This window comes from Ictidomys tridecemlineatus, chromosome 4 (genome assembly GCF_052094955.1).
Source record: "Ictidomys tridecemlineatus isolate mIctTri1 chromosome 4, mIctTri1.hap1, whole genome shotgun sequence".
NCBI classification, from domain to species: domain Eukaryota; kingdom Metazoa; phylum Chordata; class Mammalia; order Rodentia; family Sciuridae; genus Ictidomys; species Ictidomys tridecemlineatus.
The window spans coordinates 137,793,192-137,808,207 of NC_135480.1; positions in this window are offsets into that span (position 1 = coordinate 137,793,192).

Genomic DNA, 15,016 nt, shown 5'->3' on the forward strand with positions numbered 1-15,016 from the left:
CAGGACTATGATTAACAAACCCCCATTAGGTCTCCATTGCTGGGTACCATGAATCAATAGAATGTTCCTACCCTCAAGAAGTTTACAGCAAAGTGATGTTCTTGGGAGGAAATGCACCCAAATAAAGACTTTTGTTGATTTTTTTAAATGTAAGTTTTAAGAGTAGAGATATCTAAGAGTAAACTCAAGGGAAAGAAGAATACTTGATTCCACGATTAACTTTGTAGTTCTACTGTTGGCTTTGTGTGGCCTCAGGCGAGATGGATAACCCTCTCCAAACATCAATTTTTCATCAGCAAACGGAAGATTTATCTTGGGACCGTCAAACACTTGGATAATGTAAAGGGTGAAAGGAGAGATGTATAATATTTGACTATTGTTTCATAACATTTGGTTATTATATCATGCCTAGCAAAAGCTGTAGAAGAAAAGACCAATTTAAATAGTGTACCCAAAGAAAGAGGTATGTTTTGACTGAAATTTAGCACATTTTCTACAGGAAAGTGCCATGCTATTAAGGCTTCAGGTATAGTATATACTGTTTTCATTTGAAGTTTCTATTTTCAGCAACTTGAGCCAATATTTGGCATTGAGTTCTTAGTGTAAGAAGAAAATATTTTTGGGAAAAAAATACAAACATAAGTCTCTCCAGGGTTTTAAGGCTGGGAAAAAAAGAAAACTGAAGAAAGTAAAATTTGGAATATTCCCCACAGACTACTTTTTCAGTAAATTTGAGAATAATCATGAGCAGGAATACCTGACATTTCCATTGAAATTTACTTACCTAAGTATTTCCTTATTTTCAGTTTATTATCTCTTTTTAAAAAAACAGATATATAACAGATATAACAGAGTGTATTACTTTGAAGAAATTGTGAAGAGATTATTTTTTGATCGATGGAGAAGAAAGTAGAAAGAACTTGCAGAGAGAGAGAGACTGGTAAGCTCAGTGACTTCATGGAAAGCCACGGGCCAGAAAGACAGCAGAGTTCAGTTGGCTCTGGAATCATCAGATAGACCTAGTGGAACCCCACCTCCTGTGTGACACTGAATTCATGAATTCACTGAAGTCACTTGATTTCTCTGAACCTTGAATCCCTTGCATAGATTGGACACAATAACATCAGTTAAAAGAATGAATGATGTGCACTTTTCTAGTTCAGGGCAGGACCTATGGTAGGTAGATGCTCAATGGATGGCCACAAGAGCTAGGAATGTACTTCAGTGATAAGATGTGAGGTTAGTGTGCACGAAGATCTGGGTTCAATCCCCAGCATAGGATGAAAAAAAAAATAGGTGGCAACTAATAGGACAGAAATGACTCATTCAAAATCATCCCTTTTTATTCCTTTAACCTATTTGGGAGAGGAATCGAAGCGATGGCTTTGCTCTGTTGGGGGTGGCAGATGACTAGAGAAAGGACTTTCATCATCCTTAAGCTGGCGCACAGTGTTATTAGTCCTTTTCCAGTTCAGAAAATGTCACCGCTCCTTCCATGCTCACATTTGCCACTGTGATCTGCCTTGATCAATCACCATTTTCCGTGAGGTCTGATCCTATCTGCCTTCCTTATTCATTTTCAGAGGGCAGGAACCATGTTTTATAAAAATTTTAGAATAAGCAGCACAAAATCATGCATTTTACTTTTTCTTTATGATATAACTTTACCAAAGTTACTATGTCAGTGAAAGGCCACATGACCGCCCCCTGGGTTGCTTCTGTTTTCTGAACTGCTTGCTTTTGGTGCATGCTGAAGCAACCAAATGTATCTTGAACTCCCTGTAAGACATTCAGTCCAGAATGTTCCACATACGGGGCATACTGCTATCCCCTACCTCAGGTTCATAACATGAAACTGTCATGTTTTCAATAATTAAATTGAATCTTTGCTTTGAATCCCCAGTTCACCAAGTTATATTCACCAAATTAATTCAAATTTCAGCCTTATTTTTTTCCCCTCGAGTTGTGTGTTTTAATCAAGGGGCCTTATGAAGTGCCAGCAGTGGGATTTAATTCCCAATCTCTTCACCTATGAGTGCTCACATCTGCTGAGACACCTTCATACAGGTCTAGTTCTGAGAGTTTGATCTGTACAGCTCACCCTCTGTGCTTCCCTCGTTCTGCCCTATAAAACTTCTAAATCAAAGACCAAGTCCTGGGCTGTTCTAGAGCATCAGGCCATACACAGCTGCTCCCTCATGACCCCAGGGAGAGGTCTGCTTTCATGAGTGTCAGCCACCTAGCCTCCTTCCCCCACTGCCATCCGACCCTCAACAACCTAGGAGGGAAGGTTTAATTAAGTCCACTTGCAGGAAAACTGAGGCTCCAAGGAGTTCCACAACTTGTCTGTTGTCATATATCCCACAAGAGGAAGTGCATATTTTAAAGCAAATGCAACCTTCCTCATCATTTGAGTTTTTCCACTATACTGGACTGCCTTAATTACATGCATTAAACTATTAGACCCTTTTAATTCTCATGCTAAAACTTATTATCCAGTACTAAAGATTAATAGTTTAACTCACAACTTTCAGTTAAACGCCACTATAGAAAGTAAGAAACAGAGCTTTAAGGAAATGTTTATCAACATCTGGTCTACACCAGAATCACCTAGACTGCTTTTTAAAATAACTTATTCCTATCCCTACAGAATCAGTATATCTATTAGTAAGCCATAGAACCTATTAATAATAAACTCACCTCATTATAGTTCATTCCAAATTCATAAGCCATTGTTTTAACAAAAGTAAAGAAACCTATTTTGATCTTGGTAAAGAGGATGGGAGAGAACTGGGAATGTGTCTCAGTAGTAGATGGCTTGCCTAGCTAGCATGTGTGAGACCCTGGATTTGAGTCCCAGCACTGCAAAATCAAAATAAAGGAGACATGACTCGGGTCAGAAATATCTGATATATGGAGTACTATGGCTTTGAATTGGTTTCTCAGGCCAGCTAACTTGGAAAACCTTACAGATGGAGGAATGACCTTGATGTTGGGAAAAAGAAGAAGAAAACTAAAGAACAAAGGATGGGTTCCTGAGATAAACTCCACTGGTTTCCTGATTTTGCCTGAAGGTAGTCCCCTGTGAGAGTATGAGCTGGTGAGAAAACTTTGGATTTGAACCTCAAGTAACTTCTGAGTTAAGAATTATATTCCCAAATGAAATAACTCCATTATTATTTTTAATTCCCCCTGCCCAAATACCCGAAGGCATTAAGCTGCTTGATATAGCAGTCTAGGTGCTAGTACACTTTCAGAAGCAAAGCAGCTTTTCTATTTTATTCTTCACATCACAGTAAAAATGTGTTAGATGGGTTGAATGACTGGGTTCAAAATTTCAGAAATTTGCACCTAAATTGCACCTGTAAAATATGTCCTCACACGTGCAAGCAAGCCATTTTACTTGCAAATTATTGTTTTGCATATGCAATTACTTGCTTGCATCTGGATATACATTTTGTGGGACAATTAAGTGTTTACTTTAGAAAATTAGATCACTAATTTTATGTTCATTTATATAAGACTTGGAATTTAAACTTTCAGATTTTTTTAGGAAGTTAAGATCAATATATGCTGTATGAGGTTTAGATGACGAGGGAGGGGCACATTCTTTCATGGAGGCATGTGTTAATTTGACAAATATATGCTGCAAGTCTACTGTGGGGCAGATGCTGTGCTAGATGCCAGTTACAATAAAAAACCCCAATACTTCCTCAGATGTGGGTGGGTCATTCAGATACGGGAGGATATTAACATGGCATCCAACCTGGTTAAAGAAACACAACTTATTAGGGTATTGTTTGAAAACTTCAAAATGCATAGTTTTCATAATATAATCATCTAAATCTCAAGGTATTTGGTATTTCCCTATTTATGCCACATCAAGTTATTATTTCTTCCTCCTCCTCCTCCTCCTTCTTCTTCTTTTTCTTCTTCTTTTTTAGTCCTAGGGATTAAACCCAGGGTTGCTTAACCACTGAGCCAGCACTTTTTAGTTTTTATTTTGAGAGGGTCTCACTAAGTTGCTTAGGGCATCACTAAGTTGCTGAGGCTGGCTTTGAACTCACAAATCCTCCTGCCTCAGCCTCTCCAGCTTCTTGACTGCTGTGATTATATAGGTAGGCCACCACCACTAGCTGTGTCACATCAAGTTCAAAATTGACAGTTGTCAACTTATTCTTAACTCTAGCTCAGGGAGTGAATTAAAAAAAAAACCGGGGAAATAATTTCTGGATCCATTTTACTTTCCTTTTTAGTTCACAAAATCAAAATGACAGTTTGGGATTCTTGGAGTCTCTATCAGACAGTATGTAGATGATTAACAGACCCATGATTTAGTGAAAATTGAAAGTTGAAAATAATCTTTGAACAAATGCCCTTCCTACAGGATGATATTCAGTGGTTTTGTGAGCTTTTACACTTTTCTCTGGACATAAAACTACATTTTTGAGCACTGGGATACTGACTTCAAGATTAAAAAAAAAAATTGCACCTATACTTTATAAATAAAGCCTACTGACACACATGTACACATATGAGCCTGGTTCTGCAAAGTCTATACAAAACACTGGTCCAATAAATATATTCAATTTATTTTCAGAACCTAATGTAATAAAAATATATAGACATATTGAATTAAAATATCTTGAAGATATTTTTGGCTCAGTCACCTTACCTTATCAATGAAGTAAATGGAGACCTAGAGAGGTAAAATGAGTTTTAAAGATGATGCAAAATCTAAGAGAAGGTGAAGACTAAAATCTGTTAGCAGGCATTCATTATTTTAGAAAATCATGAAGAGGTATGATGGAAACCCACTAACATTGTCCTTGCAGATCTGTCGTATTGTTGAACAGGGCTCTTCTTTAGATAAATCCTGGAGACAACTAAATTAGTATGAAATCAGAGAAGAGTCAGAAAAGCAGCCGAAGTCCATCTTCTCTGTGAGTTTCTAGCTTTCTAAGTAACTACAAAGTTGATATCCATCAAAGGTCAAAAAAGATGAGAGAAGCAGTGATGGTAAGGGAATGGATGAGGGGAGAGAGATCTAGGAATTCTCTGTATTTACACACTGTTTTGTTTTGTTCTTATCAGAGTCTGAACAGGAAAAAGATGTCAAGCATAAATTTAAAATATTCCAAGAAAGTGTATTTACATAGCAACCAATTACAAAAGTGTGGGCTTGATGAAAGAACGCTAAGCAATAGTATAGTAGCGCCAGTTAACCATGATGCGACCCCTGGTAGGCCTAAAGGAATGAGGGGAGACAGTGATTACTAGAGCCCAGGAAAATTTTCCAGAGAGGGTTGTCTTGAGAGGATTGATGACCTTCAGTGAAGAGAACCAAAATACGGGATCCAAGATGAAAAAATGCCGTGATGTCATTCTCACTCCATCTCTTTATTTCTTGAAAACACTGCAATCACCAGTTCTGACTGGAAGGCAGAGAATAAGGACACCCACTGATAATATCCATCAGAGAGGAAGAAGGCAGACGGAGAAGTATAGGCAGGGATTCGGGTTTGGAAATAAATATTGTGGGTCACACTTTGGAAAAGAAGGGCATGTACGGTGTCATCAAAGAGAAGGATGTGTCTGATGTCAGAAGATGGCATACATTAAAATACAGCAAGAGGCAAGAAAAAAAAAGAAAAAGAATTGATGCCATTGAAACCAAAAGACACATTTATACAATACTTAAATGAGACATTTATCTCTAATATAGTAGTCCAGATACAGGTAAGCAGTCCAGGGTAGTTAGGAGCTGTGCTCCAAGAAGTTATCCACAGACAGAGTCATTGTATCTTTTTGCCTTGTTCAGCACTCATATATTTTAGCTTTTATTCTGTGGAAAGATCAAATTAGAATGGAAGGTGAGCATTTCTACTCAAAGAATTGACTAAGACATCACACATACCACACTTCCGAGTTAACAGGCATTTCCAAAAGCTCTTCAGATTCATCACTCTCTCTGTGACCTTCAGCCTTTTACTTGACCTTGGCCACTTGTTGGATCAAGCACTTAGGTACTGAAGGCAGATCAGCTCTTCACCTCAACTAGTTTTCTACTTGGCCTCTACAATCAGTATAGCTGTGTATTTAAATTTTCTGACTCGTGCCCCACATCTGACTTTAGATGGAACATGACGCCAGAGAGCATGGAGGTTGGTGCTCTGAGTGGGTGCCAATGGGAACAATCTATACAAGCAGTTAGTTCTTTTTGGATTAACTTGGACCAACAAGAAATAGAACAGAGGAAGCAGGAGCACTTTCTCCTTCATTATTCCTTCTTAGACCACTCATAGAATTCTTAAAGCAAAGTATTTCTTTGTAGTCTCTCTGGAGAAGTTCTGTGCACTAAACAGATACAACTGCTCAACAACCTACAGTGTGCTGTTGGAATATCATTTCACATCTTGTGTGCTTTACTTCCATTTATCCCCATCCTTGGTCCTCTGAACTTATACCTCCTCATAAAGCTTTTTCAGTTTCATCCTTGATTCTGTCTTTGTGTTCTAAGGAACATGACATAGGACACATCTAGTTCCATCTAGTGGATCAATAGTGTTCCCTGATGAAATTATAGGTAGAGAGGAGTTTCTATGAAATGGACAAATGAGAGAAGGATGGATTTTTTAAAAAGTGAGACTTTTTTTTTGCCAAAGGGGAAAAATAAAGTCAGGAATAAGAATAGAAAGCAAACTAGAGCAAAATAAAATGCACAACATAACTCTTCACACAGAGTCAAGCAGAAACTCAATTTAGCTTTTATAGACAATGACATGAAAAAGAAAACATTGCTAATAATATGTTCATAATGTCCTTTAGAGAGAGGAAAAGAAAAAAACTTTAAGATTTCTGATTCTTGATAAGAAGATCAATGTAATTTTCTTCTCAGGTCCTATATCAGTTATGAATATTATCAGAAGTAAACAATACAATACTTGATCAACAGTGACTTTAGGATGAGAACATTTGATGATCTCACACAATAGAGAATCTGGAGATAAGCATCCTAACCTGGCTTTGGTGAGGTTTGGGTATCACGAAGAACCCAGAGTCTTTTCTTCCTTTCTTCTCCCATATGCAGTGCATTGTTTCTGATTTGTTAGTGTTTATTTTCTAGATGACAAGATATCTACTGTGTTCCAAGCATCAAAGGTAAAAGTATAGTATAAGGGAGAATTTTTTTCTCATGTCTGTCACTTTTGTTGAGACAGAGGAAGATCTTTCTTGGTATTTCCCTCCAGTAATTTCTGATCATGTCAGATTAAACAGAATTGGGTCATCATGGCCCCTCAAAGCTGAAAGAGACCAGGAATGTGAACACCTGCTTTTTTGAGTCTGGGAATTTAGGAAGTGCTGCAGTCCGGCTGCAGCAAAATAACTGGGGTTTGACGAGCAACTTGTGTACATTGATACAGCAGGAGTGGGAGCCCTTTATTGTAGGACAGGAGGGGTATGTATACATTCCACACAGCTTATCTTAATTAACATAAACTAGATACAGCAGTCAACCAATAAGGAATCTCCACACTTAATGGCTCGCTGGCATTACTTCACAAACCCCTCCCTCTGGCAAAATGCCAGGCACCATCTTGACTTGTTTACAGACCTTAACAAGGAAGAATAAGAGGGTTGGGAAAGTCTAATAATGGCTTCCAAAAATAGTTTAGTTTTAGGATAATTTCTCTGTGCCTCTGTTTGTCAATAATAATGAAAACTACTGTAACATAATAAATACTATCCTAGAAAACATATAGAAGTAGATACATGACATATTTTCTATAGTTATACTCTAAGTACTCTTCACATCTGCTGATGCATTATACCACCAAATGATGCATAGAAGTAGTTTCTCATGATGGGGAGACATGAAAACAAATTATTTCTGCATAGATATGTAGGCAACTGACTTCATTTGGATATTTTAAAATAAGAGATAGTGTTTGGTCTCAGTGTTCTGAAACTCAATCCCTAAATCTTATTTATCTTGACCATATTTTCAAGGATAACATGTTTCAATGAGTTCCAGATTGTATTCCTTAAAAATACATGAATATGACTGATTTATTTCCCATTTGTATATAGCCCCAGAATTGCTAGGAGACAATCAAGTTATGGGTAAATTTACCTAGTTTGGGGGGAAAAACGAAGAAATCTAATATAAGTGCATGCATGCTATCTCTGCTTGGATGTAATCATGCCAGGCGACCAAGATTTTGTTCAGAAAATAGTTTCAAATTGGCTTCTGTGCCTGCACAAATGAGCAATAAAGGCCCCCAAGTTATACTCCATATTTTATTGCAGAAATAATTATACCTGAAGAATTTTTAGGGCAAGTGAAATCATATGCTTGCCTGGACAAAAGTAAAATATCCTTAAAGTACCTATAAAATGCTAAGCTTTCAGTAGAGCTATTTCCTGGTGTACCCTCTAAGATAAACTGCTAGTGAATATGCACCAAAATAACTAAATGAGGTAATTCATTGTATGGGGTTGTTATTTATACACCAATTAAAAGTAATATAATGGCTTCCAAAAATAGTTTAGTTTTAGGATAATTTCTCCGTGCCTCTCTTTGGCAATAATCAGCAAATAAAATTGGTGATCTAGGCCACAACTTGTATGAACTAATAAAACAACATTATATTTATATAACAAAATCTTTGTCTTTTTTCCTTTGAAGTAACATGAAGTAACATTTGTCATAACCTACTTAGGTGTGTCGACACCAATGAAGTAGATGCTGTCTTACAAATGTTAAGCAACTTAAAAAATTTAAGGAATTTGTTCAAGCTGTACATTTCTAAGTGGGAAGTCAGGATGACAGGGAGACCTGAATGCAGTGAATCTAAAGTGGACTCGGATCATTAGGAAACAAGGGAGAGAATGGTCCAGAATTTCTGCTGGCACAGACCCCAATGTCTGAGTTCAAGGTCATATGATGAGGGAAGCGCAAAGTGCCTGCCTCCTTTTTCTCAAGTGGTGTTTATTTCATGAGATGAAGTCTAGCAGTGTCAAGAGGTGAAGCCATCACATATTTTTTAACAATCCAGCTCCATCTGCTCCATGGTAAATGAAAATCCCACTTTCATTCTAGCATTAGCTGGTGGTATTGTTAGTTTTTATCCTTTTGTTTGTTTACATAAGTACTCCAGTGATAACTTAGATGAGGCTATGTTACACTTTGTGAATCAGATACACATTTAAATTGGAAGACTTGCTTTATGGACTTTTAAGTGTACTTCTAAAACAATTTTTAAAAATTTGTTCTCTTTAGTTATACATGACAGTAGAATGTATTTTTGACGTATCAATTATACATGGAGCATAAATTCCCATATTTGTGGTTTCACACGATGTGGAGTTACACTGGTCATGTATTTATATATGAACACACTACTCATAATACACCATCATGTGCTGTGCTCACATACACCTACTTTCTCTTTCAGACCTAACAGTCATAAAATTGAGTGGTACCAGAGGGCACAAAAAATAGCACATTACCATTCTGAAAATTAAGTGATGGAGGAACATGGAAATCCATACAAGCAGTGCTTGTGGAGACCTGCAGTTTTTCTAGTATCCATCAGTTCAGTACATCTGAAGCACAGACTGTAATGAGTTTAAATATGCTCTCAGTTGACCACACCCTGGGCCATCTGGTTTAAGAGACAGTGGCAATCTGTGGTTAGATTTACCTGGTTTTGAGTATATTTTGCATCACAGCATCTTAGATTTTGCTGCATTTATCTTAGATCATCCAAATTAAGATTACCATTAATTTCAACTTGTATAAGGTTTGTTTTTGTTCAAAGTGGGTGATAAGCATTCTGTGTACAACGAAGGAGCCTTGTGGAAGCACGGAATGTTGGATGACAAGAACTGAAGAATAGAACTCCAGGTAGAATGGATTACATAGAATTCAAATAAAAATTGCACAAAATATTCACACTAATGATAGAAAAAGAAATTACATATATATTAAACATATAATGATGGAATGGGACATAGAGAATTAGAAACTGCAGAACAAATTCAGAATATCTTTACTCTCCCAATTAGTGTTCCTAGAGTTATGTCAAACTTTTCTGCCCCTTCAGATTATGTTTCATGTATCTGACATACAGGTATCTTTTTCCCCCTTATCTTCAAAGGATTTACTTTTATATTCCCCAGGATATAAAAAATGAGTTTTTATATTTTTATATTGTTGATGAAAGTTGTGATTCCAATAATCTAGCAGAGTAGTGATAGTCTTGAAATAAAATTGCAATGGCATAATTATTTCTAAAATAATTTAAAATACCATGCGATTCTTTGTATATGAGGTAAGTTTGATTTGGAAAACTGTCATTAAAATGAGAATGATACATTTTTCCCCAATGATTTTTGCATTAAATATTATTTTGTTAGGACTCCTAGGGCATGTGTGTTGGGAAAGTGATAAACAAGTGCAAAGTCAGTGCAAAAATGATGATGATGATAATAATAATAATAATAATAATTTTTAAAATTCCTAAATACATTGTCCATTGTTTTGTTTCCTGACAAAACAAAAAAATTTACTTTGCATAAAGGGATACATGTAGAATCATGATAAGTAGAAATTCTCTAAGTTCTGGATTAAAATGGCAGGTATGGGTGTATAGATAAAATAGAATTTAAACCTTTCTGGCAGAAAGCATGTCAGAAAGTTAAATTTAACTAGACTGTGTCTATTTAATGCATTTGTCCATTTATCCATAAGGTTATTGGGTTTTGGGGGGTTGTTTCTTGAGCTTCTTATATATTCTCGATATTAATCCTCATTTAGAAAAGTAGTTAGCAAAGATTTTCTCCTTTTGCGTGGGCTCTCTCTTGACATCACTAATTGTTTCCTATGTGCTTTACAGAACCTCAAATATATCCTTTAAAAAACCCAATATGTCAAAAATCTATGAGGTTTTACCAAGTAGGATGCAAGGAAGATAAAATGTCTAGAGAAATGGCTTTGGAACTTGGGTTTTCTAACCCCTTGGGAAAAAGCAAATTGAAGTTAGAATTTGTCAATCCTAGGTGTGACAGAGGAGGTGGGACTCACTTTTAACTAACTTCAGGCTGAATGGGTAGGCTTTGGAGCCCAGGTCAAGAGGTAGGAAAACTTCTCATTTTAGAGCAAGTACCTCTATAGGCTGAACCCTAGGAGAAAAGAGGAACCACTATATTGCTTTGAACTTGTAAAAAAAAAAAAAAATTCCAGAGTGTTAATACCTATTAGTTCTTGACAGAAGAAAGGTAAATTTTCTCTGAAAGAAGAAAGGTAAATTTTCTCTGAAGGAAGAAAACATCATTCTCATTCTTCAACTATTTCTATGAACAATTTGTAAATAAAATATTCAGTATTAAATATTAAAAATACACAATTCAAGAAGACAAATTGGGCTGGGGTTATGGCTCAGAGGTAGAGCACTTGCCTAGCATGTATGAGGCACTGGGTTCAATCTTCAGCACCACATAAAAATAAAATAAAGATATTGTGTCCACCTAAAACTAAAAATAAATATTTAAAAAAGACAAATAAATAGGAATAAAATCATAATATACAATAATAAGTCCTCAGGGATATTGGACACAGACTAAAGTAACAAACATAACCAAGTTAAAGGAAGTAAAGATGCAAATAATTAGTAAAGAATGATATGGAAACTCTTGCTTTTATATTTCTTCTTTTATTTGTTCTTTTTGATATACATGACAGTAGAGTATATTTTGACATATCATACATACATGGAGTATAACTTCCCATTCTTGTGGTTGTTCATAATGTGGAGCTACCCTGGTCATGTATTAATATATGAATATATTAAATTTATGTCCAATTCATTCTACAGTCTTTCTTATTCCCACCCCCTTCCCTTTATTACCTTTTGTCTAATCCAATGCATTTCTATTCTACATGCTCTCCCCTGCCATTGTGTGTTAGCATCCACATCTCAGAGATAATATTCAGTCTTTGGTTTGGGAATGGGCTTATTTCACTTAACGTTACGGTCTCCAGGTCCAACCACTTAATGGCAAATGCCATTATCTCATTCTTCTTTATGGATGAGTAATATTCCATTGTGTATATATAACATATTTTATTTATCTATGCATTTGTTGAAGGGCACCTAAGTTGGTTCCATAGCTTAGCTATTGGGAATTGAGTTACTATAAAGATTGATGTGGCTGTGTCACTATATATGCTTATTTTAAGTCCTTTGGGTATATGCTGAGGAGTGGAATAACTAGGTCAAATGCTGGTTCTATTCCAAGTTTTCTGAGGAATCTCCATTCTGCTTTCCAGAGTATTTGCACCTATTTGCAGTCCCACCAGCAATGGAGAAGTATACCTTTTCCCCGATATCCTTACCAACATCAAATGAAAGTTCTTGAGTGGAAAAATTTAGTGATTATCATTGATTACTCACTAGATATATTTAATAACAAATTAGACAGACTGAAAGAGAAGTCAAACAAAAATATCTAAACTGAAACTATGAGACCAAAAGGATGAAAACTACAAAGTATACAGTGATATAGAGGGAAGACATAATATACATTATCCAGAGTTCAAGGTGAAGACAGAAAACAAATGGCCAGATGCATATTTTGACGTGTGAGTGATCATGAATTTTCCAAAACTAATCATAAATCTTAAGACACAAGTTCGAATATTCATATGAAACAAATGCAGGAGAAAATCCATGAGTAAGCTTGTTATAATAATAAAATTGCTAAAAATCAAAGATGAAGAAGGAAAAATCTTTAAAAGCAGCCATACAAAAGAAAGGTTGTTTTCCAAGGAGCAATTCTTAGATGGCTGTTGACTTCTACATCAAAAGAATGAAAGCCAGAAATGCCTTTGTAAAGTAAAATAAAATAACCAGCAACAAAGAATTTGGCATTTAGTAAAAATACTCTTCAAAACTGAGGCTTAAATGAAGACATTTCAAATATATTATTTGTTAGAGTAGATCAATGTTTATTTGTTACCCATGGTCTTACAATGAAGGGATTATTAAAGGGTGTTTTTTGAGCATGAGGAAAAGTATCTCAGGAGGATGTAAAGAGATAGTAGAAATAAAGAGTAATGCACATTATATATCCGTGGGTTAATCTAAATGAATATTGCCTGTGTAAATACTAATGGCAATATTATTATATGTATTGTACTATGATATATATTATATATACACACATATATAATAAAAATTCACAAAAAGCAATGACATTTAATTACAAAAGGCAGTTAATGGAATCAAAAGTACTTTGTCTAATAGCTAGTCGCTTGACCAAAGGGTCAAATAACTAGCTGTTAGACTGGAATAATTTATAAAAAATGTAAATTGATATAATGCTCCAATTAAGAGACAAGATTTTTTTTAGAAGTTCACCTCTACACAGTTTTTACAAGACATGTCTAATACAGAAGAATTCAGACCATTTAAAAGGATATGGTTGGGGAAAAAGATACTAACGGTAAATCATTAAAGTGGGTATATTTCTAGCGTTGTCCAAAATCTACACTTTGTATAAGAATGAGGGCAAGAGAGAATGCTTTGTTGATAACATTGCGTTTAGTGTATATAGATTGCAATATGGAAGAAAATAGAATGTTCAATGTAATTTGTATTTCAAGTGTCTTACTGATAGAATTATAATAAATTCTATAGGGCCAGTTAGGATCTTGGGGTCAATGAAACTGCTGTACCAGATGAAACACATATATGTAGAATCACATAAAGCACCATTATATTCTCCTAAAAATAAGCAAAAAGAAGTGTTTACTATTGTATTCAATATGGCTATTGTAATTATTACTCATTTGTTCAAAATTTACTTAACTGAGTGGAAAAAACACATTAAATAGTAGCTCTAGTGTGTGAATCATTTGTATTCAATTAAATAGGCACACAAAAGTTATCACACCCAATGATTAATGGACTATATCTTTTGTTTATGCAAAGAATTATTTTTAAGAATTCTATTTGCCCACATCTCTATCCACAAGCTTGAATAGTTTTACAAACTAATATAAAATGTTTAATTTATTCTATGTAGCAATTTTATTTACTTTTTTAAACCACAAGTGCTATAATAGTATACCATAAACCTTCATTTTTAGCACTTTGAATTTTTTTTTCCTCTCTTTGGTCAAAATGTTAATTTGACCACTATTATAGGCCTTTCTTATGTAGTGAAGTTTATATCCATGAGACATTTTAGTTTCTGGAGCAAGCAATATTAGTCAATGCAATGCATTTATTTAATGAGATAATGATACAGTTAACTATTTGTAAAAAAAACCCAGAATTAATACAAAAATGAACTTCCATTTTAAAGGAAAGTCTTTCTATACATATTTATATTTTTTTCTGCGGTGTGACTCAAGTTGGAGAGTCATTGTACTTGTGAAGGAAAACCATTGGGAAGCCTTTGCCAAGTAGGATTTACAATGCTGATCAATTGTTGATGAGTTTTTAATCCAGGATTCCTTAGTAGTAGAAAGTAAGTGCAGGAAAGAAGCAGAGGAGATGAGAGTAATTTTCTCTTGTAAAGAGGTTGGCAATCCTAGGCTGGGCTTGGAAGAAACAAGCTAAAAAAAAAAAAGAATATTCAATATAGAACTAAAAAATAAATAAAAGTTTGAGAACTCATTGTTTAAGTAGAAGATAATTTGTGCTTGGTTAAATATACAGATGTTTAGTGCAAATTTAAGCCATGTTCAGTATATTTTGGAGAAAATACACAAGAAAGATATTGTCCAGTCTGCAGGAAAATAAAAAAACTTGTATTCTGTCAGAGATATTACTGTATTCTGTAATGGGTGAGTTACTGTGACAGCATTTGCATATTTCTCAGGTCCTAAAGATTTTAAGAAATTACTTAGGGGAGCATTAAGAACTCCAGAGACAGCCACTAAACTTCTTGCATTGCATCAAACGAAAATCGACATAAATATTGTGTGCCAACTTTCTGTGGTTAT